Source organism: Papio anubis, chromosome 14, assembly GCF_008728515.1.
Source record: "Papio anubis isolate 15944 chromosome 14, Panubis1.0, whole genome shotgun sequence".
NCBI classification, from domain to species: domain Eukaryota; kingdom Metazoa; phylum Chordata; class Mammalia; order Primates; family Cercopithecidae; genus Papio; species Papio anubis.
The window spans coordinates 64,050,083-64,076,682 of NC_044989.1; positions in this window are offsets into that span (position 1 = coordinate 64,050,083).

Here is a 26,600-nt window from a genome sequence, read left to right on the forward strand (position 1 = left end):
AGAGGTCAAATGACTTGCCCTATGTGCCACAACAAGCCAGTACAGAGTAGAAAGTACTAGAGTATAAACAGCACATACTTTGGTGGTAAATAGCTGGATTTGAAACATAGCTCTGCCACCTATCAGATTGGCCTTAGGCAAACAGCTACCTCCCTGAACTTTGATTTCCGCATCTGTAAATGGTAATAATAGTTTACACCACTTGCAGGGTTTTTTGAGGATTAAATTAGATAGTACTAGGTTTGCCACATGGTCTGTTTGTGTATGTATGTATATGTATGTATGCATACACACACAAATTCCTATTTCTGACAGAAAACATGAGATCTCTGGATCAGAGAACATACCATTCATTTTTCACACAATATCTTAGCACTGGTTCCCCAAGCCCTGCAGAGCAACATGGTAAGAGCTTACCATGTTAAGCCCACGATAAGAGCCAGGGTTGCAGCACAGGAGAGGAACACCAAAGTCATGAGACTTGGAGCTTATATAAGGGCTGCTGATGTATCTGCCCATCATCTCTTCCAGAGAGAGAGAGAGAGATGAGAGAGAGAGAAAGAGAAAGAGAGAGAGAGAGAGAGAGAGTTTATCTTTGCTCTGGAATTTAAGCAAATGTCTCCTGGAGAGAAGGGTAGGTGGCTCCAGGAAAGATAAGCCTCTAAATCTCTCCAGAACAGTACTATATCTCTAATTTCCTAGGTATGTTTGCCATTCAATCATTCTTTAACCGAGTTTGCCATTATTCTTTGTTCAGAAAGCCCAAACGGTGCAGAAATGTGAAAATATTCATGGAGAATTGCATCCCAACAGTAGGTAGTCAGTAAAGGTTATCTCCTTTCATGAGTCCGAAAACAGTGCTCTTTACTTTCAAACCTTTCCCCACAGATGCCACTGTTGTTGAGAGACCAAAAGCTCACCAGCCATGAGATATCTCAAGGTGAACAGCCTGACCATATTATGTCATGCCTGCTTCCAATTGGTCATTTCCTGCCTTACAACTCAATAATCTGTTGGCTTTTTTGGGCTTCTCTCACACATACAATTTCTGTAGACTAGAGATTCTGGAGAGTATCTTGTGTTTGGAGGGCTAACGATTTTAACTACTAATTGGTAGCTTCCCTGTACCCTGCCCCTTGTCCTCTGTTACTGTTGGCAGCTACAATGCAGGATGACTATTATTTTGGGAAATTTTATTATAAGGGAACTGGAGAACAAAGAGGCTAACTTCTTCAAGATCTCTGGTTCACACTTGAAGCACATATTTGGAACTTTATAAAACCAGTTGCATAACGTACTCCTTCTCTATCTTAGGACTAGATACAGATAAATAGAAGGAAACACGAGAGAGGAGAGCAATCGTGAACGTTGGTGTGGGTTGGCTCCCAGCCTGGCTCAGTCTGAGTAGAGAGGAAGCAGAGATGGAAACTCCTATAAAGTGGCAATGGCAGATTATAGATGAGATATGATCATTTGAACCCTGGCAATAGAAATGGAGAAAGGACACAGGAGGATTTAAGATTTTGTAGGTGTGATTTATGAAACTGTATTTATGACTGAATACAGTTTGAGAAACAGGGCAGAGTTCATGGTGAATTCAGTTTCTAAGATGATTATTGTGTGACTAAAACATTTGGACGGAGGTTATAGATTAATTGGATGTTGTAATGTTGCGCTTTCACTATTTAGATAAAAATATTTGATCATGCTATCATGGAACAACTAGAATGGGAATTTTAAAATTTGATAATTGATGTTCATTTCATGTACTTGTGGATTTTTAAAAAATGTTTTCAATAGAAACATACGTCACAGTTTGAGAAGTCAAGAGGACATTTTCCCTCATATATCAACAACCACCCCACCTTTAACCCAGGCAGTACTGAAGGGCATTTGAGCATCTAGCAATTTCATTAAATTGAGAAAATACAGTTTAGGGAAATTTGAGATAATTAAATCATTTCTTTTGTTTATGCACATGTTTGTCTTAAGGTCATTTTTAGAACATGCAGATAGAGAGGCCCAGATGGAATTCCAAGTGGGAAGTAGAAGCTGACAATCTCAGTTTAGGCATTATCTGTACATAAGTGGTCATTAAAACCAAAGTTGTGACCATCAGAGTTCTTGGTTTCAAACAACAGAAACCAACTCTGGTTAGTTTAAGTAGGAAAATAATTTATTAGTGAAAATGGGTGGCTGGAAGAATGTCCAGGAAGATAGAGATCCAAGATTAGACTATATGACAAGAAACAATTCTCAAATCACATTGCAGGGCTGGGCTCTGTCTCTGCAGCTGGTACCATCGACACTGCCAATATGTGGGATTGAACACTACCATCAGCTCTGCTGCAACTGCCCCTGGGTACTGGAGGTGCTGCTTCCATCCCTGGCAAAAGAGCTCCACGAGGGACTCCTTCTTTCTGCACAGGCTCCCAACTCAGTTTATTGTGGGTACAACTGAAATGCTTGCATCATAGCTGCAAGTGAGGCTGGAAACATGACTATCAATCTGTCCTCTATTATAGGAGGCAGAAGCTGTTAATGCAGGGAAAGGGGTGAAATGTGCAGTGTAGCCAAAAGATATAACAAATGTCCACTACCAGAATAGAAACCAAGATTATGAGAGAGAAAATGTGAAAATAAGAAGAGAAGATAATAATTACAGCAAGTTCGTTAAGCACTTATATGTTCAGCACTTAATATATATATATATAATAGTTTATTTCTTAGAATAACCCTTTCAAGTAGGAATTATTCGTTTGCATGTAGAGAAACTGAATCAACAGAGTGATCAAACACATTGCCCAAGGTCACCCAACAAGATCTGACTCCAGAACTTATGCTCTTACCACAACACTACACTGCCTCTGCATGGAGAGGATGAAAATGGCATTCTAGGAAACATACATTTAGGGAGCAGATAGAGAAAATGAGATGGACTGAGAAGAAATAAATAATTGTAGAGCTGGATGGAATCTCTTAATGGAATCTCTTAGGAGAGTGTTCTCTCTATCAGAAGCCTAGCACAAGAGAGTTTAAAGGAATGATGGTTCTATTAGCTCACTAGGGCTGCTGTAACCAACTATCACAAACTGGGTGGCTTAAACAATACAAATGTGTTGTCTCATGGTTCTCAAGGTTAGAAATCCAAGATCAAGATGTTAGTAGGGTTGGTTTCTTCTGAGGGCTGCGAGGGAAGAATCTGTTCTAGGCTTCTTTCCTAGCTTCTGGTCGTTTGTTGGCAATCTGATGTTCCTTGGCCTGTAAATGCATCATCCCAAACTCTGCCTTCACATGGCATCCTCCCTGTGCCTCTTCACACGATCTTCACTCTGTGCATGTCTGTCTCAAAATTTCTCCTTTTTATAAGGACTCCAGTCATATTGAATTGGGGGTCCACCCTATTCCAGTATGACCTCATCATAACTAATTACATCTATTATACAATGATCCTGCTTCCAAATAAGATCACACACTGAAATACTAGGAGTCAGGACTTCAACATATGGATTTTGGGGGACCCAATTCAACCCACAGCAGTGGTCAACTACACAAATGTGACAGAAAGGTCAAGAAGGATACTGGCTGCAAATAAACTATTGAATTTGACAACTAGGAGGTGGCTAGAGTTTTGGCAAGAACAATTTCAGTAGCATGGTGCTGGTACACATATATTATAGAAGTTGACATGGAGGAAGGGCTTAGGGGAGGACATGAGGGAATAAGCACAGACAATTCTCTATAGGAGTTTGATGTGTCAAGAAAGGTTGACTTTCCCTACACGGGAAGGCAGATCCCTGCATAGCCTTTACCAAGATACTTGATACTATAAACAGAAATTGTATGGTTTGGTGGTGTCATTTCCTATGTGTGAATCCAAATTTTTAGGAATTGTGATTTAAAGTCAACAACTGATTTTGGCCAGACATCTGCACAACATGTGGTGGTGTTGCCATAGTGATTCATAGTGAGGAATTCAGGGTAGGATATTTACACTGAAGTTTCTGTGTTCCAAAATGAAGACATAATTTTAGATACTAAGGACCTTTACATACATTCCTCCTGAATGTTAATGTTATTTAAATGAGTAATAGAACATTTCAGACATTTTTTCATTCCTTGAAAATGAAATGCCTTTCATTTCCTGAAAATGAAACAGGTCCTCTACCTGGAGATAACTCTTCTGAAATGCAAGAGCTCAAATAGAGCAAATTCAAATAGTTTTTGAGCTGTACTGCTAGGAGGAAGGAGTTAGGATTTAGAAGGCTGATTTCAGTGCTTGCTGTGTGTTTCCATTTCTCTTTGCTAGGGCCAGTTGCTGTATTTCAGAAACAGAGAATCTCTGAAAGCAAAGACGTGTGACTGAGAATTTTGGTTCTCCATGTATGTTTAAAACTCCAGTTTGAAAGAAATACTTTATTCCTTTTCAAACTTTCCTACTGTTTTGGTGAATTCATTTCGCACATGATCCTGCTGAACTGAATTTTGTGCAGCGGCCTTCGGGCTGGAAACAGTTTAGTACTGTGTGCTAATGACTGATTCTCCCAGAGTGTGACCACCTGGCTGTCAGGATCTTTTGAAGTTCCTGCTATGGCCAAGCTTTCTCAGTGCTGGGCATTTTTCGCTTCCTTCTCTTTCTACCCTACCATTTTCATCTGCTTAACATGGCGAGCTGCAATCCTGAACGTGTCGGAACCTCACCACGAATCCTACCCCATGTCAGTATGTCCACACCACACTCTCAATTCCACAGACATTTTTTGCTAGAGAATCAAGGAAATCAGCATTGGAACCTTGTCAAATTTCCCACCAATATAGCCCAACAGACCCATAAAAAGAGCAGCTTAGGTAATCACAATGCAGATGCTTTTGTTAAATATTTTTGGGGAAGTTTATTTCACCTAATGAGATACTTGGCTAAATGGAACCATCTCCTGGAAACACCCATAAACGTTTTTTAAAGTGGTGGGCCCCTATCTTGGTTGTAGTGATGATTTCAGGGGTGCATACATTAAAACTTAAATTGTATGCATTAAATAAGTGCAGTTTATGTCAAGTGTACGCCAAGAAAACTGTTATGAAAATGTGTGGGTCCCTGAACAAACTTGTCTGTTATTTTTGTGTGTGGTCTCTCACTGACATGGTTGTATTTCAGAATTTGGCAAGTGATGTTCACACACCCATTTATTCACCATGGGGTGAGGCTGGCATGGGCTTGGGCTTGTCCTCTAGGGCAGAACAGGGCTGGCAGAGATCTTGGGGATAGGTATGAACTTCACACCACACGCAAAGTCATTGCAAAAACCTGAACAAGTAATCCAGTGACTTCTGGATGGAACTCTGAAATGATGTTTTGCTAGCGTTTTAACAGTAATAGCTAATTGCTCATGGATTTAGTTGTCTTGTTGTTGCCAGTTTTTGTTTGTTCAGTTTTTTTTGGCTACTTTTCAAGGTGGAGTTATGTTATGCACATTCAAAAGCAGTTCAGAACATTTCTGGTGTTTTTCTCCCTGTTATCATGTTTTCTTTTTCTCTCTCCTTCTTCTTCTAGAGCTACATTAACTCTAGAGAGCCTCTGTGGGTCTCTTTTGCAGGGTAGGTTGGAGAATGCAGAGGAACAGGGAACATATGGGGATAGGGTCCCATGATAACCCAGGAAGAAGAGCTGCTGGCTTTAGCTAATATTTGCTGCACCCTCTGGATTCGGGCTAGGGAAACCCAAGTAGTCTTCATGTTATCCAGGTTTCCTTCCTTTAATATTCAAATAAAGTAACTCAAGCCCCACGCTCCAGTCCCTTCTCATATGTTTCCAAGGGCTGCCAGGGAATGTTCACACACTCTGGACTCCTTCCTACTCCCCACTTTTCTCTATCTGATTAGTGCTTCTCCAGCATGCTGGACCCTTTCTCCAGTTCTCTTTGTTCTAAAACTTGAATTCTCTAAGGCAATGAGTGTTAATCCAAATCTCATACTAAATTGTGATGATTGGCCGGGTGCAGTGGCTCAAGCCTGTAATCCCAGCACTTTGGGAGGCCGAGACGGGTGGATCACGAGGTCAGGAGATTGAGATCATCCTGGCTAGTACAGTGAAACCCTGTCTCTACTAAAAAATACAAAAAACTAGCCAGGCGAGGTGGCGGGTGCCTGTAGTCCCAGCTACTCGGGAGGCTGAGGCAGGAGAATGGCATAAACCCGGGAGGCGGAGCTTGCAGTGAGCCGAGATCTGGCCACTGCACTCCAGCCTGGGCGACAGAGCGAGACTCCGTCTCAAAATAAATAAATAAATAAATAAATAAATAAATAAATAAATAAATTGTGATGATTAACAAAAGCCTTTTAAAGGGTTTTGGTGGGTGGAATGGCAACAGATAGGTGGCCACTATACGGCAGAACAGGACACAAAGTGCGATGTCAGATATCTCTGTTCCTAGAGCCTACTGGCTACCTTCCTTTGTAGGAGTCCCTGGCTGTCCCTGGCCATGTCTCCCTGGCTGGGGTCATCTCTCACTCTTTCCTGCATCCCCTCTCCCACCACTCCCCAAGCCTCAAAACTGCAGCTTCAATGTTCCCAGAAAACTGGAGAAGACAACACAAAAAGATTCCACCAAAATAAACCAATTGTTTTACAATAACCAGCAGGAAAGTTTTAGCTCACATTGTTCTATACCTGTTTTTTCTGGATTAGGTTTTAGCATAACTAAAGAACCATTCAGAGTATTCCTAACCCAACCCCAATAGAACTGTCTACCCCAAAAGAAAATCCAGATCTGTACTTTTAGTAAAACAGGGTACTGACCAAAACTGTGAAATTATACTTTTTATTTAAAATGTAAATATAGGCCGGGCGCGGTGGCTCAAGCCTGTAATCCCAGCACTTTGGGAGGCCGAGACGGGTGGATCATGAGGTCAGGAGATCGAGACCATCCTGGCTAACACGGTGAAACCCCGTCTCTACTAAAAAAAATACAAAAAACTAGCCGGGCGAGGTGGTGGGCGCCTGTAGTCCCAGCTACTCGGGAGGCTGAGGCAGGAGAATGGCGTGAACCCGGGAGGCGGAGCTTGCAGTGAGCTGAGATCTGGCCACTGCACTCCAGCCTGGGCGACAGAGCAAGACTCTGTCTCAAAAAAAAAAAAAAAAAAAAATGTAAATATATATTCATGGGCAAGACACAAGACCAAGGTCTGTGCTTCCCTCCCATGCTGGCAATCCCACAAATGCGGTGAGAATAGGATGGTAGATTTATCACCCACCTTACTCCCTGCCCCCACTTTCCAGGGTAAACTGAAGACTTTGGTTCTTTCCTCTTCTGTTTCTACACGTCTTTCTCCCTCTCTCCCCTCCTCCTTTCTGTACACTCCTGTTTCTCTTCTAGGTTTATATCTTTTCTTATTTTATGGCAGATTCTAATAGGCAGGAATTAGATCTAAATCTGATTTTGGCATATCACCTATAAATTAGTGCTTGGTGTAATTTTAGGGACACTAAATTGCTTTCTAGAATAACCCTCCTTTCCCAGGAGAGAAAGCACAGGCTTTGGGAACTGCTGCCAGCATGCTTTTGGCTAGACCCTGGTCAACAGCACCGAGTTACACAAAACACTCCAAACTTAGCACTGCTAGGTAAACTGCTGAATGCTTAGGTCAGTAACACATCTGTTCTTTTCTGATATGAAGTAGATAGTGATGTCCCAAGATCCATACTCAGGCAAAACATTAGGGAGAAAGAGTCGTCATTAGCTTCTCTGAACTCTACCCATTTTCTTTAGAAATCCAGAAGGTAAAACTATGAAATCTGGCAGGATATAAATAGCAGCTAAAGTCTGCAGAGTACAAAGTAGTAAAATGTCTAAGCACAACATGGATATGTGCTTAAATGCAATCTAAGCAACCTGATTCTTCTATAATGTCTAAGTTTTAGTTTAATTTAATTTAATTTAATTTTTTTGAGACAAAGTCTCGCTCTGTCACTTAGGCTGGAGTGCAGTGGTGCAATTTTGGCTCACTGCAACCTCCGCCTCCTGGGTTCAAGCGATTCTTGTGCCTTAGCCTCCCGAGTAGATGGGACTACAGGCACACGCCACCATGCCCAGCTAATTTTTATATTTTTAGTAGAGATGGGGTTTTGCCATGATGGCCAGGCTGGGCTTGAACTCCTGACCTCAGGTGATCCACCTGTCTCAGCCTCTCAAAGTGCTAGGATTACAAGTGTGAGCAACCGTGCCCAGCCTAATTTTTAATTTAAAGAGTATATCTCTTGTTAGATACATTTAAAAAACTCTTCTCTTGTTACATGCATTTTCTCAAAACCCCAGTGTTGTGCTTAAGCATTCTTGCTTGGTCAGGGCTGCTGCACTATACAACTCCAAGAAGCACCATTCACATCATGGTCTGTGAATAGCAACCCCAGGAGTTGTCCAGTGCACAGCTTGCAGGACAGTACGTGGAGCTCCTGGTTTGAGTCCTGGTCTGCTACTTACCAGCTGTGTGAACTCAGGGACGTTCTTTATTTTCTATAAGCCTCATATTCTTCAACTGTAGAAAGAGTGTAATAATGGTATCTACCCCTTAGGATTGCTGTGAGGATTAAATGAGGTAGTTAAGAATATAGTAATAATTGTTAGGTATTATTGACAAAAATAACAAATAAGCTTCCCATTTCTCTGATATCTCAGCCACATAGAGCACAATCTGTAATGTTGATAAAATGGAACATTTGCATAGGGCAGGAGAGCTTTTCAAAGGCTCTAACGTAATATAATTTTACGAATCTTGACTTCCAGAGAGCTCTTTCAAGGTGCCAGGCTTTTATATTACCAGGTCTTCCCTCAGTTCTGCTGCAGTCCTGGCATTGCTACATAGCCAGTGCTGTCTGGTATACTTTGGCTCTGGCTACACGGCCCCTTTTCCTCTGTTCTCCCAGCCCAGTGACTGCCCACCATAGAGAATTTATATGCATCTTGAACAGAGTTAGAACCTAAGGAAAGTGTGATCCTGGGATCTAGTGTAGGGAGCTACAAGTACCAGGACTAAGTACACTGGGAAAGGTGGCTTCTGGATTTTTTAATTTCTTGCCCTTGGATGCCAGGTCTGGGACCATGAGGGAAAATTATAGAGAGAGCAAAATAGCAATGCAGCAGGAAGATTATAGGAATGTGAGCGCCCAAGGGTGAGTGTGTGTAGAGGTAGAGTGGATATGGTATAAAAAACAGGGAAGAAGAGAGAAAATGAGATGGAGGAAAGTGGTGATGACAGCCAACAGTTACTGGAGACCATGTTCCCATCTGCCCTTTGTCAACTTGCCTCAAGGTCTGGGACCTGGTCAGAAATGGCATCTGAGGTTATTAATCACACTCACGTTTGGACCAAGTTAACATCGTAAATAACAAGGGTAGCAATCTCTTATTAGCTTGGGGTAGTGGGAGCACATCTAAGGCACAAATATGAAATGAAAGAGAGGCAAAAAGAAGTAGAAAAAAAATTAGAGAAAAGGAAAGGGAAAAGGGAAGGCTAAATAAAAAGTTCGGCTTTTGGAGAACCGGTAACATGCGCAGTTGCCACTGCTACACATAAAGTATTGTGCAGAGAAAGGAATGAAAGAGGGGAATCCCACTGCACAGTTCGAACCTTTAATTCTGTCTCTACTCAGGTTCAGTTTTGAGATTTTTAGAGAGACTAGAGTAATTCCTAGACTGCCCAGGAGGGTAGCTGGGGCCCTCTTTCTTCTGCTGTCATGATTCTCTCCTATCTCAATGACTTCCATGAGTATGTGCCTACTAGACCTCCAACTACATAGAGTGTAATTGATTAAGGGTCCAGTTCCTGACTCTGAAATCCATCATCACATTTGTTCCCAGGCCATGCTTCCCATAGGCTGCTCCTAGCCGATGACAAAGTGCAGGAGGGATACTAACAGTCCCATATCTCAGAGGCACAGGAGTCTTCTGATGGCTACTTTGGCTTAGGGACTCCCAAACAGCCTAACTGAAGTTTTCTTAGACTCCAGCAGTGTAGGATGCTTCTACTCAACCTACCTTCTCTCTCTCCTTCACCTAGTGTCAGACTTCCTTCATTAGCTGATGCTCACCCAGCCTTGTCTGGCTCCCTCTTCATTTTCTTTCACAAATGGTGAAAGAAATATAATCTTTGCATTTTTTTTTGAGACGGAGTCCCACTCTGTCACCCAGGCTCTGGAGTGCAGTGGCACAATCTCAGCTCACTGCAACCTCCACCTCCCAGGTTCAAGCAATTCTCGTGCCTCAGCCTCCCTAGTAGCTGGGATTACAGGTGCATGCCACTATAACCCACCAATCTTTGCATATTTAATCCCAAATTGGCACCTGCTTTTCAGACTAATATAATATCCAAGAACTAGCAGAAACATAAAATCCCAGCTCTCAATACTCATCATATACAATGCAAGGTCCTAAATCAGTGCTTGCTCAATTATACTAAGAGACCGTTACCATGCTCTGAGTGTGACGTAAACACTTCAGTGACTTGGCTAGTCACTCCCATGCTCAAATAAAACCAGTTTTCTGGCTTTGTCAGTGGGCACTCTCTCAGTCCATCTCTGTGGGGAGATGGGATATCCATTTTTCCAGGTAAAAGGCTTGATTTTACTCCTCAAATCCCACTAGAAAGAACTCAACTGTTGCATTAACATGTATGCTCTCTACATTATCGGGGGTCTAACCTAAGTAAGACATAGAGTACCTGCCCTCTAGTACTTTTTAGAGACCTTGACATTGAACTGCCCCATCAAAGAGAGGAAGCCTATTTGGAATGACACATGGGAGTCTTGTTTGTCCAGCCAATCCTGCAGATTCTAAAATTTATCATTATATCTATCAGAAAGCTGAATACTTGTGCAGCTCATCTTGGATCAAAAAGAAAGAACTGAGTTTAGTCTAAGGCTATATCCTCGGTTTTGTTTTGTTTTCCTGAGAAGCATTACTTTAATGAGCTTATAATTACTATACAAATCAGAGTATGTGAACACAATAAACACACATTTGGGGAAATTGTCATAGAAATATTTGCATAGAAAACATGCAAACTATAGTATTTTCTCTTGTTTAAATTTCCAACAATATAAACGTCTAAATAAGAAGACATTTTATTTTCTTGAGACACCAAGATTTTCTACTTTTTAAAATTGTGATAAAATATGTATAACCTAAAATTTGCCATTTTAACTGCTTTATTTTTTATTTTATTTTAATTTTTTTTTTTTTTTTTTTTTTTTGAGACGGAGTCTTGCTCGGTAGCCCGGGCTGGAGTGCAGTGGCCGGATCTCAGCTCACTACAAGCTCCGCCTCCCGGGTTTACGCCATTCTCCTGCCTCAGCCTCCCAAGTAGCTGGGACTACAGGCGCCCACCACCTCGCCCGGCTAGTTTTTTGTATTTTTAGTAGAGACGGGGTTTCACGGTGTTAGCCAGGATGGTCTCGATCTCCTGACCTCGTGATCCGCCCGTCTCGGCCTCCCAAAGTGCTGGGATTACAGGCTTGAGCCACCGCGCCCGGCCAATTTTTATTTTTTGAGATAGAGTCTCACTCCATTGTCCAGGCTGGAGGGCATTAGCATGATCCTGGCTCACTGAAGCCTTTATTCTATTTAATTTTATTTTTTGAGATAGGGTCTCACTCTGTTGTCCAGGCTGAGGGCAGTTGCATGATCCTGGCTGACTGAAGCCTTCTGGATTCAAGCGATCCTCCTACCTCTGCCTCCTGAGTAGGTGGAACCATAGGCATGCGCTGCCATGCCAGGCTAATTTAAAACATTTTTTTTGTAGGTACAGGGTGGGGGTCTCCCTATGTTGCCCAGGTTGGTCTCTAACTCCTGGGCTCGAGTAATCCTTCTGCCTCAGTCTCCCAAGGTGCTGGGATTATAGGTGTGAGCATTGCTCTTGGCCCATTTTAACCATTTTAAACTGTGCACTTCTTTACAAGGAGTAAATACAATAATAAATATGTGTTAATCAGCATAATACCTTAAGTGCATAAGGTACCTAAGTGCTTGATAAATGTACAGGTATGCAGATGTGTGTGGGTGGGAGTAGAGTACAGAGGAAATACTAAACCACTTAGACAATTGTGTCAAATGGACTCCTCTAAACAGAAGCCAAGGTGGGATTAGATATACAGGAGACTTATTGGGAAAATGCCTGTGAAGGATAAAGTGGTAGGGAGCTGAAGTAGGAATCATTTTCAGACCACAATATCAGCTTGACACATGTGAAAGGAGAGAGAGAAGGAAAGAAGACTGGGTAGGAAGAGTCTCAAATACTGCAGTTCTGAGCAAGTTTTGGCCAGGCTGATGGGAGTTCCTGAGCCAGAGCGGCCCATTAAAGGAATCCCCATCAGGCAGGAATGGCCTGATTTGAGTATCCCCACTGTGCCACCAGTCATTGGTGGGAGAGGCTGGAGACTATTGGTCAGCTACACTCTCCACAACAGGCTCTTCTAACAGGACACCTGAAAAGCACATCTCCATGCCCCTTCCCCATAATGACCTATCAAAAACCCATTACTCATTTATTGCATTTGCTGTGAGGATAAGAAACATTTCCATCATATGTCTGTACAATCTATAAAAAGTCTTATTTGAGAAAGTCTTCCTGAGCATCTCAACAAACTTAGTCCCTATAACAACTTCTTCCCCAAGTACAGGCAAAATTTCATAAAGGCTTGGCACTCTGCATGCCCATCTGAGGCGATCTTACCAAATGTCTTTCTAATTGTCCTTAGGAACCTGTTCCATTTTTCCAGTTCCAGTTGCTGTGGAATTTGCCTTTCTACCTAGTTCCTGCTGGATGTGAAGCTGGGTATGCTTTATTGGTTCCCAGTTCTGACTTTTCCGCATAATACTGCCATTGCTTCTGTATTTGTCTCATGTTCCCAAAGCCTCAGGCCAGCCCTGCCCTGTTCTTGATCCCAACTCTGGTTTCCAGGAACCAAACCCACATCAGAGTCCCAAGGCCACACTGGGCTTGGGAAAACAAATATTTTCTCCTCATGTATAAAAAAAAAAAATGCAATTGATTTTACATATTTCCTCTTTCCTTTGGCTGCAACTTTAACAGGTTAAACTTTTTTTTTAAATTTAAATAATTCCCAAAATTACTGTATAGACCTATGTAAAGTAATCAAAGCTTGCCACGGGTTTTTGGAAAATTTAACAAAGTGATTCAAAGTTTATCAGGTAGAATGAAAAAGGAACAAGAGTCAAAACATTCCTGAAAAAGAAAAGCTACAGAGGGGTAAAGCTAGAGGACATTATGCTAAGGGAAATAAGCCAGTCACAGCAGGATAAATACTGCATGATTCCACTTATATTAGGTATCTAAAATAGTCAGACTCATAAGAAGCAGAGAGTAGAATGGTAATTTTGCCTGGGGGCAGGGAGAAATAGGGAGTTGCTGTTCAATATGTATAAAGTTTCAGTTATGCAGGATGAATAAGTTCCAGAGATCTGCTGTGTAATATCGAGCCTATAGTTAACAATACTGTAGTCTATGTACCCTTAGGAACTTGTTAAGGGGTAGATCTCATGTTAAGTGTTCTTGACACTAAAAAAAAAAAAAAAAGAAAAGCAGTCAGTGGTTTAAAATTTGTACAACATATGTGTTATAAACGAATTCAATTTTTGACTCTCATTTTCTTTGATGCTGGAAAATACTAAATCTTCCCTCATATTTTAACTCAGTAAGTTTGGTTTAAAATGTAGTTCCTTGGAAGTAAATATCTAGTCCACCCTAAGATCTGAGAATACCCACCTTCTTGACAGGTATGTATGTGTGTGTGACCTAAGTTACCCTGGGGACATAGCAAATGTCCTGGCATGGGGCAGCAGCCTCTTGTTCTCATGCCAGCCTATGTCTACAAGAGAGGATAACTGGTTCTCACCTGCCCTGGTCTTGGGGATCCTTTTGAACCCCATCCCAAACTTCCTTTTGTCATCTGGTTCTCTTACCACTTTTTTTTAACCTCCACTGGGAGCTCAGGAATTTTCAGCGCCTTCTGGAACTACCCAGGATTGTGAGACTCTGCCAAGCGCCTCTTAGGCCCATCTGTCTACACGCCTCCTTCAGTGGGGCTCTTCTACCACCCAGGCAGTGAGTTTCTCAGAATCCTGGCTGAACTCACTTAACTCTAGGCTTCCCTATGAGTTCTGCAGTCTCCTTGGCTGGGATTCCCTCAAAGCTCTCTGGATGTTTCTATGATACTCTCTCCATCTGGGCTTTATTTAACTCCAGGTGGGTGGCATGTATATAATGGAGCAGGTAAGGGGAATGGTTCTAAGGTAAAAAGTCTATGCTTTATTTGGTTCCTTCCAAAATATCCTCTAACTGCTGTTCAAGCTCTCTCATTTCCTTTCTTCAGGGGGTGCGGGGGTGGCAAGGGCAGAAAAATCTCCATTATACGTTGTCATGCACTCCTTTCAACTCCAGTTTTATATAAATTATGCTTAGTCCTCCAAATTTGGCATTTTCTATTTAAATCTAGTGTGGAATGATAAGAAAATTGTTTTCTCTTTTAACAAATACTAAGTTTTGCAAATAAAAATGTTTTCAGCCTATTGTTTCAATCTGTTTAATAATTTGTTTAGGAATTCAGTTGCCATTTTGTCTTAAGAGATAGCCGTCTTCCCCTTGAAGACCAAATATATGAAATAATATCGTTTATTTAAGTGTAATGTAGTGATAAAATGAATAGAAACTAAAATTTAATATCAAAGCATTGCCAAATACAACACAGACAAATTTATGGTTTAGTTATACCAAGTATTAAAACCTTATGATCAGATACTCTATGACCAATTCTTCCTCATAGTTTACTATTACCTTCCCTTTAGTCTATACATTTTCTCTAGGACTAATCTTTTTTACTTTTACTTAGATATTATTCGATAGAGTTCTACCTTTGACAATAGCTGGCTAGGTTATTTTGGAGTAATCCTGGCATTGATAAGAATCACATAAAATGGATGTAATATAAAATAAACATCTGTTCAAAGACATCAGAAAGTCACTGAGAGAGTGAGAATTTACAGGGCCAAGAATCCAAAAGAAGAAGGCAGTTTACAGAGGGGAGCTGGGCATTTGGTCTCCATTTCTTTCAAGGCAATTGCTAATTCTGAGAGTGAAAGGTATCTAAGTGCATGAGAAGTTGAGCAGAACTTTTGGCAAGATTCTTGAGCTAGAAAAAGCCCACGAAGGAGGAGTGACCCTGGAAAACACCTCAGCCTTTTCTTTGGGACTTTTAAAGGCTATGCTCTAAGAGTATAACAGTGAACCAGAAACGGACCAACCCTTATAGCAGTGGTTCTCAATCATGAATAAACATGAGAATTACCTACAAAGATTAAAAAATTTATCAATGTCCCATAGTTCAAAAAATCTCCACAAAATTATGCTGAGTGAAAAGAATCAAAATCAAAGGATACATATTACATGACTCCTTTTGTCTAACAATCATGGAACAATTACAGGAATGGAGAACAGATCAGTGGTTGCTGGGGTTAGAAAAGAGAGAGGATGGGTGTGGCTATAAAGGAATAACACAGGGAGTGATGGTACAGTTGAGTATCTCATTTGTGGTGGTTTTTAGGGAGGCTACAGTTGTGAAAAAATTGCATAGAGCTACACACACACACACACACACACACACACACACACGTACACAAGTCCATGTATAACTGGGAAAATCTGAATAGGCTCTATGGACTGTGCCAATGTTAGTTTTTTGGTGTTGACACTGTACTATAGTTGTATGAAATGTTTGCATTCAATGGGGTAAGCTTTAGGGAAGGGCTGGCTACATGAGCTTTTCAGTGCATTTTTTGTAACCTCCTGTGATTCCATAATTATTTCAAAAAATGTTTTTAAAAACTACTCTCCCCGAAAAAATCAATGCCTCATTCCAGATCAGTAGAGTCAGATCTCTGAAGTGGAGTCCAGGCACATGCATATTTGTGAAGCTTCCTGTGTAGTTCTAATGTGCATCCAGCATTGAGAATCACTGACTTCAGGGACTGAAGCCACTTTTAATAATTTTAATACTTGAATAGATTAAGTGTAGCACTAGGCCCATTCCCTCCAGAGCAAAAGCAAATCCTCTACGAAATAAGATAACATCACTCAGGGTCACAAATTATCTCTTCGGTTTTTCATACTCAGTATACATCAAGACAAGACTTCATCCAAAACTAAGAATAAAAACAGATAATAGAGACAGATCCACAGAAGATCCAGATACTGAAGTTATCAGCCAATGATTTAAAAATAACCATGCTTAAAATAGCTATACAAACAGAAAAGCCACAAAGAAAAAAATTCAAAGCAGAAAAAAGTACAAAGAAAACCATGCCTATGCACGTGACGACAAAAGTACTAAAAATCAATGAGAAAAAAGTCTTAAAAGCAGCCACAGAATAAAAAATATAAAGGAACAGCCCTAAGATTAAACTTACAGCTGAATTCCTAACAGAAATAGGAAAGTCAGAATAAATGCAGTGATATCTTCAAAATGCTAAAAGAAAATTACTACCGACCTAGAATTCTATGCCCAATGAAGATACCCCTCAAAAATGAAGTAAAATAAGAGCATTTTCAGACTACTATAAATTGACAGAATTTGTCAATAAAGGAAATACAAAAGAGTGTTCTCCAGCAGAAGGAAAACAATCCCAGATGAAACTTGGGAAAAGCAATGGATACGGTAAATATGTGGGTAAATCTACATGAATATTCCCTGTATATATTTTATTAAATATAGTTTTGGTAGATGCTTCAAAATATTTGTTTATGTAACAACACTTCAAAAAAGTATTCTCATATAAGATATACAATCTTCATAATCTTTCTATAACAGGAAAGTCTGTGTATCATTTAGGAATGTGGGTTGCAAGTATTTGAAAACTAAATAAAGCTTGAAAATAGGGGTTCACTTTTCTTATATAACAAGAAATTAATGCAAATGCCAATCTATGGTATTTGCAGTTGCTGAATGTAATCAAGGACTTGGGCTTTTTCTTTTTGCTCCATTGTTCTCAGTTTGTTGGCTTTCAGTATTATGGTCAACAGATGGTTGTACATCCAGGCATCACAGTCTCATCCTAGGCAGGAAGAAAAGGGAAGAGCAAAAGCCTGCATCAGCTAGTTTGTTCTCCATTTAGGGGAGAAACAGTACTTTCCCAAAACCACATATCAAACTTCTGCTCACATCCTCTTGGTCAGACTGTTTCACAGAGCACCTCCAGTTGCAAAAGAGGTGGGAGAATTGATTAAGAATTGATAGATTTATCTTTCCAGCCTCTAATGTACAGGAAGGCAAAAGGGAATGGGGCAGGGAATTAATTTGAAGTAAGCCAGCCTACAGTACATGCATGGGGGATAAGGTCAACTAGCTCACTAAACATTGACTCTACCCTCCTTTTAGTGTACCTTTTTGTACTGCAGAGGCTAGGGAGCTAAAAATTACTTCTCCCAACTAGGTTCCTGTGTGATTTAGCTTTTGCTAATCAGATGCACTTGTGCAAGATTTGGGACCTGGAAGTGATGGGATGAAAGGAATTCTGCTATTTCTTTCGATTCTTTCTTCTGGCAGGCACAGTCAGGCAGAGAAGCACTGGCTTTTTCTGTGCCAGCATTTCAGTGGCAAGTCGCTAGCTTCATGGGTAAGGATGTGCCTGATGTAGAGCATGCACATCTAAGAGAGTCAGCATAGTTCTAGAGCTAGCAGTAGTGGCGGTGGTGGCAGCAGCTACCTGATCCCTGGTACATGCTTCTGAAGCCAACAGTTCCAATTATGGTGGCAGAAATGATATCTCTGGTGGTTACTTCTGCAGGGTCATTCTGGGAGTTATTTTTGAAGACCTAGCCTGGAGCTTGCCCCTACCTAAAATGTTGTAAATTTCTAATCCCATGCATTAAATAAATACCTTTGCTTAAAATAGCTAGTTTATGTTTCTGCAGTTGACTCTGGCTTTTATTATCTGCCTCAATTCATCTCTTTGGGTTCCCAGTACCCCTACTCAATCTTTTCATCAAATATATACTTGGTTTAGAAGGAGTTATTCCTTCCCTCAGGTTAAACTCAATTCTTGCAATCAGCTTGAGTGATTTTTATTCCTGTCAAGTTCCTATATGGGGTCCCCATGGAGTCATGGAATTAATCTGCCTTCTACATTCTCGGTGTACAGTGTGTGGAGAAGTAGAATGACTACACTATGAACATGACACACAGAGCTGTCAGTGGTCATGGCACATGCAGAATCCTGCTGGGCAGGAGTGGTGAGTACTCTATGCTGACAGTGGAGTCACTTCCTTGGTTGAGCCACCTGTCTGTCAGTCCTGGTTCTGCTGTATGGGAGAATCTTCTCATTATCCCCCAAAGCCACATCTTATGAATATTTGGTCAGTGGAGAGCATTCCATTCCTATACAGATTTTATAAACTATCTCCTTTTGAGGTGGATTAAGGAGCCTGAAGGCTGAGTAGTTAGCAACTGGCTGACAGCAAGCGAGGCCAGCATGTGTTTGCAGCTTCCACGAACCTCCTTAGTAGGTTTCTAGTTAGTTGGATTCTTGTAGATCCCAGATATGAATAGCCATAGTCAGAAGCTTACTTTTAAATAGACTTTAAGCCTGAAGTTTTTCTTTTTTTTCCTGCAGGCCTGAGTTCTCTGTTCTCTCTGTCCCTAAGCTTCATGGCCACTGCATGGGGCACTTTGAATCAATAGCCCTCTATGGAAAGATACCACCTTTAATCAGTTTTTTCCCCTAGGGACTAGCCTCTCTTTCTGCTCACTGCTAGAGAGCTTTTAAGGGAAAACACTTGAGAAAGGCCTAAAGCCCCTGCTACAAGGTTCTAAACTATAACATCTGCAGGCAATTTAGAGTGTAGGCAACAGGCAGAGACCACTTCTCTCAGCAAAACTATGTTTTCATTCATTTTTTCTACACTGGCTACTTCCAGGCCAAGTTCGTCCCTTGCTAGGGTCCGAATATCCCCATCAGAACTCATAGTGAGAGAGGGTAGAGAAAGATGGTCAAATAGAAGCCTTCGCTGATCATCTCCCACAGAGGAACACCAAATTGAACAACTATCTATACAAAAAAGCATTTTCGTAAGAACAAAAAATCAGGTGAGCAATCACAGTACCTGGTTTTAACTTAACATAACTGAAAGTTAACTTTACATAGCTGAAAGAGGCACTGAAGAGGGTAGGAAAGAGAGTCTTGAATAGCTGATGCCACCCCCTCCCCCATTTAGCAGCGGCTGCACAGCATGGAGAATCTGTGTGCTTAGGGGAGACTCAGCACAACAACTGTGGGACCCTGCATTGAACTCAGTGCTGCCCTGTCACAGTGGAAAGCAAAAGCAGGCTGAGGTCAGCCAACACTCATCCACAGAGGGAGCATTTGGACCAGCCCTAGCCGGAAGGGAATCACCCATCCCAGAGGTCAGAATTTGAGTTTCCACAAGCCTTGACACCACAGGCTGAATTCTCTGGGGTCCTAAATAAACATGAAAGGCTATCTAGGCCACAAGGACTGCAATTCCCAGTGCCGTTCTGGGCTTGGAGCCAGTGGGACTTGGGGGACCTGTGACCCAGTGAGACACCACCCGGGGTGGCTAAGAAAGTGCTTGCGCCACCTCTCCCCAACCCCAGGCAGCAAAGCTCACAGCAACAAAAGCCACTCCTTCTTCTTTCTACTTGAGAAGAGGAGAGGGAATAGTAAAGAGGACTTTTGTCTTGAATCTTGGATATCAGCTCAGCCACAGTATAGCATACTGGGCAGAGTTGTGAGGCATCCATTCCAGGCCCTAGCTCCTGGACAACATATCTAGACACACCCTGGGCCAGCAGGGAAACTGCTGCCTTGAAAGGAAGGACTCAGTCCTGGCAGGATTCATCACCTGCTGACCAAAGAAACCTTGGATACCCTGAAACCAGCAGTGATACCCTGGTAGTACAGCATGGGCCTTGGGTGAGACTGAGATGTGCTGGCTTCAGGTGAGACCCAGCACATTCCCAGTTGCATTAGCTATGGTGAGAGACTCCTTCTGCTTGAGAAAAGCAGAAGGAAAACTGAGGGGGACTTTGTCTTGCACTTTAGCTACAGCTCAACCACAGGGACATACAGCCTTTAGCTACCAGCTCAGCCACAGGGACATATAGCACCAAGAGGGTTCTTAGAGTCCCCAGTTCCAGGACTTGTCTCTTGGATGGCATTTCTGGATCTGCTGTGGACCAGAGGGGAGCCCACTGCTCCGAAGGGTGAGTCACAGGCCTGTCAGCATTCACCACAAGCTGACTGAAGAGCTCTTGGGCTTTAAGGAAATACTGGTGGTAGTCTGGTAGTACTCCCCATGGGCCTATGGTAGTGGTGGTCATGGAGTGGGGCTCTTCTTCCTTTGGAAAGTGGTAGGAAGAGTGGGAAGGGCTGCATCTTGTGGTTTGAGTACAAGTTCAGCTGCAAACAATGGAACACCAACAGACTTCTAAGGTTTTTGTCTCTAGTCCCTGACACCTCTATGGTACCTATGGATTTCCCTGGGGCAACTCACCACCTTGAAGGGAAGGACACAGGCCTGGCTGGTTTTGCCATCTGCTGATTGTAGAACCCCAAGGCCTTGAGTGAACATAGGCGGTAGTGAGGCAGTGGCTACAGAGGGCCTTGGACAAGATTCAATACTATGCTGGCTTCTAGTCTGACCAAGCACAGTCCCAGCAGTGGTGGCCACAGTGGTGCTTGTATCACTGCACCATCAGCTCCAGGTGGCTTTCCACAGAGACAGACCCTCCCTTTGTTTGGGAGAAAGTAAGGGAAGAAAGCAAGAGTCCCTGCCTGGTAATCCAGAGAATTCTTCCATATCTTACCCAAGACCACAAAGGTGATATCTCCACAAGTCTGCATGAACCACAGTGTTACTGAGTTTGGGGTGACCCCAATGCAGATACCACATAGATCACAACATTCAAGTCCTTTTGAATACATGGAAAGCCTTCCCAAGAAGGACAGGTACAAAAAAGCCCAGACTGTGAAGACGAAACTAATACCTAACTCTTCAAAACACACTGACAGATATCCACAAGCATCAAGATCATCCAGGAAAATATGACCTCACCAAATGAACTAAATAAGGTACCAGGGACCAATCATGGAGAAAGAGGGATATGTGACTTTTCAGACAGAGAATTCAAAATAGCTATTTTGGGGAAACTCAAAGAAATTAATTTAACAAAGAGATTGAAATAATTAAAAAGAATCAAACAAATTTTGGAGCTAAAAAATGCACTGAAGAATACATCAGAATCTTTTAATAGCAGAATTGATCAGGAAGAAGAAAGAATTAGTGAGCTTGAAGACAGGTTATTCAGAGGAGACAGGTCAATCAGAGGAGACAAAAGAAAAGAGAATAAAAAACAATGAAGCATGGTTACAGGATATAGTAAATAGTCTCAAAAGGGAAAATCTAAGAGTTATTGGCCTTAGAGAGGAGGCAGAGAAAGAGATACGGATAGAAAGTTTATTCAAAGGGATAATAACAGAGAACTTTCTAAACCTAGAGAAAGATATAAATATCCAAGTACAAGAAGCTTATAGAACACCAAGCAGATTTAAGAACCTCAAGGCACCCAAAGATCAAAGACAAAGAAAGGATCCCAAAAGCAGCAAGAGAAAAGAAACAAAAAACATACAGAATATTATAACACTGTAATTGTGTTGGGTAAATTATTCATATTATGAGTAGAAAGACAAAAAGATGAACCAATCAAAAACAACAACTATAACAAATTTTCAAGACATAGATGCTGCACTAAGCTATAAATAGAAACAACAAAAGTTAAAAAGCAGAGAAATGAATGCCCAATCTTTTGGCTTTCCTGGGCCACATCAGAAGAATTGTCTTGGACCACACATAAAATACACTAACAGTAATGATAGCTGATGAGCTAAAAAAAAGATTGCACAAATACTCATAATTTTTAACAAACTTTACGAATTTCTTTTGGGCCATATTCAAAGCCATCTTGGGCTGCATGCAGCCCAAGGCCATGGGTTGGACAAGCTTGACTTAAATGTAAGACCTCAAATTACAAAACTACTAAAAGAAAACATTGAGGAAACTCTTCAAGACATGGAAGTGGGCAAAGATTTCTCGAATAATATCCCACAAGCACAGGCAACCAAAGCAAAAATGGACAAATGAGATCACATCAAGTTAAAAAGCTTTCTGCCCAGCAATGGAAACAATCAACAAAGTGAAGAGACAACTAGCGGAATGGGAGAGAATATTTGCAAGCTGCCCATCTGACAAGGGATTAATAACCAGAATATGTAAGGAGTTCAAACATCTCAATAGGAAAAAATCTAATAATCCCATCAAAGAAAATGGGCAAAAGATGCACATAGACATTTCTCAAAAGAAGACATACAAACAACAAACAGGCATATGAAAATGTGCTCAATATCATTGATCATCAGCAAAATGCAAATCAAAACTACAATGAGATATCATCTCACCCCAGTTAAAAGGACTTTTATCCAAAAGACAAGCAATAAGAAATGCTGATGAGAATGTGGAGAAAAAAGAACTCCCGTGCACTGTTGGTGAGAATGTAAATTAGTACAACCACTATGGAAAACAGTTTGGAGATTCCTCAAAAAACAAAAAATAAAGCTATTCTATGATCCAGCAATCCCACCACTCGGTAGATACCTAAATGAAAGGAAATCATAATATTGAAGATGTATCTATACTCCCATGTTGATTGCAGCACTGTTCAAAAGAGCCGAGATTTTGGAAGCATCCCAAGTGTCCATCAACAGATGAATGGTAAAGATAAATGTGGTACTTAGATATAATTACTATTCAGCCATAAAAAGGATGAGATCCTGTCATTTGCAACAACATGGATGGAACTGGAGGTCATTATAGCTAAGTGCAAGGAAAGCCAGGCAAAGAAACACAAGCATCACATGCTCTCATTTATTTGTGGGAGCTAAAAGTTAAAACGATTGGCCTGCCGCGGTGGCTCACGCCTGTAATCCCAGCACTTTGGGAGGCCAAGGCAGGCGGATCACGAGGTCAGGAGATGGAGACCATCCTGGCTAACACAGTGAAACCCTGTCTCTACTAAAAATACAAAAAAAAATTAGCCAGGTGTGGTGGCAGGCACCTGTAGTTCCAGTTACTTGGGAGGTTGAGGCAGGAGAATGGCATGAACCCAGGAGGCGGAGCTTGTAGTGAGCCAAGAACAGGCCACTGCACTCCAGCTTGGGTGACAGAGCAAGACTCCGTCTCAAAAAAAAAAAAAAAAAAAAAGTTAAAACGATTGAACTCATGGAGAGAGAGAGTAGAAGGACAGTTACCAGAGGCTGGAAAGGGTTATTGCGGGGGTGGAAGAGTGGGGATGATTAATGGGTGCAAAAAATAGAAAGAATGAATAAGAACTAGTATTTGCTAGCATTACAGGGTGACTATAGTTAAAAAATCAATTTAATTGTACATTTAAAATAACTAAAAGAGTGTAATTAGATTGTTTGTAACACAAAAGATAAATGCTTGAGGTGATGGATACCCCCATTACCCTGATAGGATTATTATGTATTGCATGCCTGAGATATCAAAATATCTCACATACCCCATAAATATATATATCTACTATGTACTCACAAAAATTAAAAATAAAAAAAAATTCATGTTGAAATTTGATTGCCAGTGTAATGATGTTGGGAGGTGGGGCCTTTAAAAGGTGATTAGGTCATGAGGGTTCTGTCCTCATGAATGGATTAATGCCATTATTGTGGGAGTGGACTAGCTATCTCAGGAGTTGGGCCCTCTTTTTTCTGTCTCATGAACTCTTACCCTCTCTCTCTTGCCTTCTTTCACTATATGATGTCTTCTGCCATGGGATGAAGGCTATGTTCTTGAACTTCCCATCCTCCAGAACTGTAAGCCAAATACACTTCTCTTCTTTATAAATTATCCAATCTGTGGTATTCTGTTTTAACAACAGAAAACGAGCTAAGACATCCCTCTTGCAGGACTTTGTGGAAAGTGGCAAAGGATTATTACTAAGGTCTGCGTTGGGATGGTGAGGGGAAATATAATTTTAATAGATCAATTTGTTTTCTTAAAAAAATGATCCAGGGTATTCTCAGCAACTAGTTTATTCTTCTCTATAAATTTTTCTTCAAAGAGCAGAAGAATTCACAAATTTAGATAATCAGGTCAAACCCTCTAACCTCAGAAAAGAAACTAGGCATCAGAATCAATGATACTGTTTTCTCCACTGAAAAGCTTTTCAGTGGAGTAAAGGGGGCCTTGAAATATTCTGAGATTTGTAGGAGGGTGAAGTAAATATCTAAGGTAATTGTGATGGATAGTTCTTGAATTAATTACTTTCGACTAACTACTGACAGGCTGTGGTGAACCCAAGTAACTGAAACTCCTGATGCAAGTAATACAGATGTATTCAGGAGGGATATTTCTAAGGGGTTGAGGGGAAAAATGCCTGTTGGGGGTTAACCTTATTCAGTGGAAAAAACAGCATCATTGATTCTAATGCCTAGTTTCTTACTTTCAAAGTAGGCCTGATCCAACATTTTCTCAGCATTCTCTCTTATTTCTTCAGATACAAGATTTCTGAAATAGAAATGAATTTTATTCTTATTTATACAGAGTGAATAATTCAGGTGCTCAATATTATATGAAATAAAGACCTCCAGAAACTTCCAGGGCCTATTCAACCTTCCTTGCCAAGGAGTCAACTTGATGTTATTAGCACAGTGTACTGCACAGAAGCAATAATAAAAGCCATAAAACCTCATTGCAAAGTGACTAGCACAGACTTCAAAGAGGAGCTAAGACAGATGTAAGCAATACCCTATAATGTATGTACTTATCACCTTTATGTTCAGATGGTGGTGGATACCCCTGAATGAGTGTTTAAAGAGGTCAAGAATGAGGGCATGAGGAGAAACCAAGCAGCTACGGCTAAGTGGACCCATGCACAAAGGACAGTCATGAGGTGAACCATCTGTCTCCTCCAGTCTATTCTACCCTGTTCAAAGCACTGCTAACAGGTTATTTTAATTAACCCGTAAAACAATTTCCTGTGAAGTAGATTGGAGAGAAATTATTGTAAAACCTTATTTAAAACTGTTAAATTCAACTGGAAAGTCTAATTATCATTATCATATTTTTACAAATGAGGAAACTGAGACACAATGAAGTTAAGTGATTTATGTAGAGCTAGATATTTAATCCCTATTTAACTCCTGATTCTGTGCTTTTTTCACACCATCCCAGTAAGTCCCACTTAGGAACATCCTGGCCTTCTGTAGTTCAGCAGTAACATCAAAAACTTGCCTTCTTGTATAGATCAGGAGCAGGCAGGAGCTGTGACCCATGCCTGTAATTCCAGCACTTTGGGAGGTTGATATGGGCAGATTGCTTGAGCCCAGGAGTTTGAGACCAGCCTGGGCAACATGGCAAGATCTCCTCTCTATGAAAAATGCAAAAACAAGGCAGGTGTGGCGGGGGCATGCTTATAGGAGGCTGAGGTGGGAGGATCATTTGAGCCCAGGAGGCAGAGGCTGCAGTGAACCATGATTGTGCCACTTCACTCCAGCCTGGGTGACAGAGTGAGATCCTGTCTCAAAAAAACAAAATAAAACAAAACAAACAAACAAACAAAAATCCACAAAAAAACTTTAAGCAGATTGCTCTGAGATAATAATTATGAATATGTGTAAAGTTTACCTGTAATGATTCCATTGCATAATTGTTAAAAGCAAAAGATTGGAATTAATATAAATATCTACCAAAGGTGGCACATTAAATTACATAGCGGAATGCCATGGTGATAGGAAAAAAATCCCACATAATTCAAGAAAAGTAGGGTAGGGAAATGTAATACAAATGTATATCAGTGGGAAAAAAATCAATGTACATGCATAACCTTAAAACATATATTTATCTAGCTCTGTTATAAGCAACAATAACATCAATGATAGCATTTTTGCTCTCAACTAAATCTCATGTGGGCACCTTAGCATCCAGCTTTTAGTCTCTAATACTATTATCCACTAATATGAACCAGGAAATTTGGAGGATAGTTGACTCCATAGTTTGAGGGCAGGAAAAAATTATGTTGGATCTGACACATCAGGATGTTTGGATAGGATACAAGGATAGAAGTGCTTGGAGGACAGAAGACACTATATAAGGGGGCCTCCCCTGAACAGGTTATGAAGATTTGTGTATCAGAAAAGAAGTAGTAGGCTGGGTGCAGTGGCTCATGCCTATAATCCCAACACTTTGGGAGGCTGAGGCGGGCAGATCACTTGAGGTCAGGAGTTGGAGACCAGCCTGGCCAACAAGTTGAAACCCCATCTCCACTAAAAACACAAAAATTAGCTGGGCGTGGTGGTGGGCACCTGTAATCCCAGCTACTCAGGAGGCTGAGGTGAAAGAATCGCTTGAATCTGGGGGGCAGAGGTTGCAGTGAGCCAAGATTGTGCCACTGCATTCCAGCCTGGGCAACAAAAGCTAAACTCCATCTCAAAAAAAGAAAAAATGAA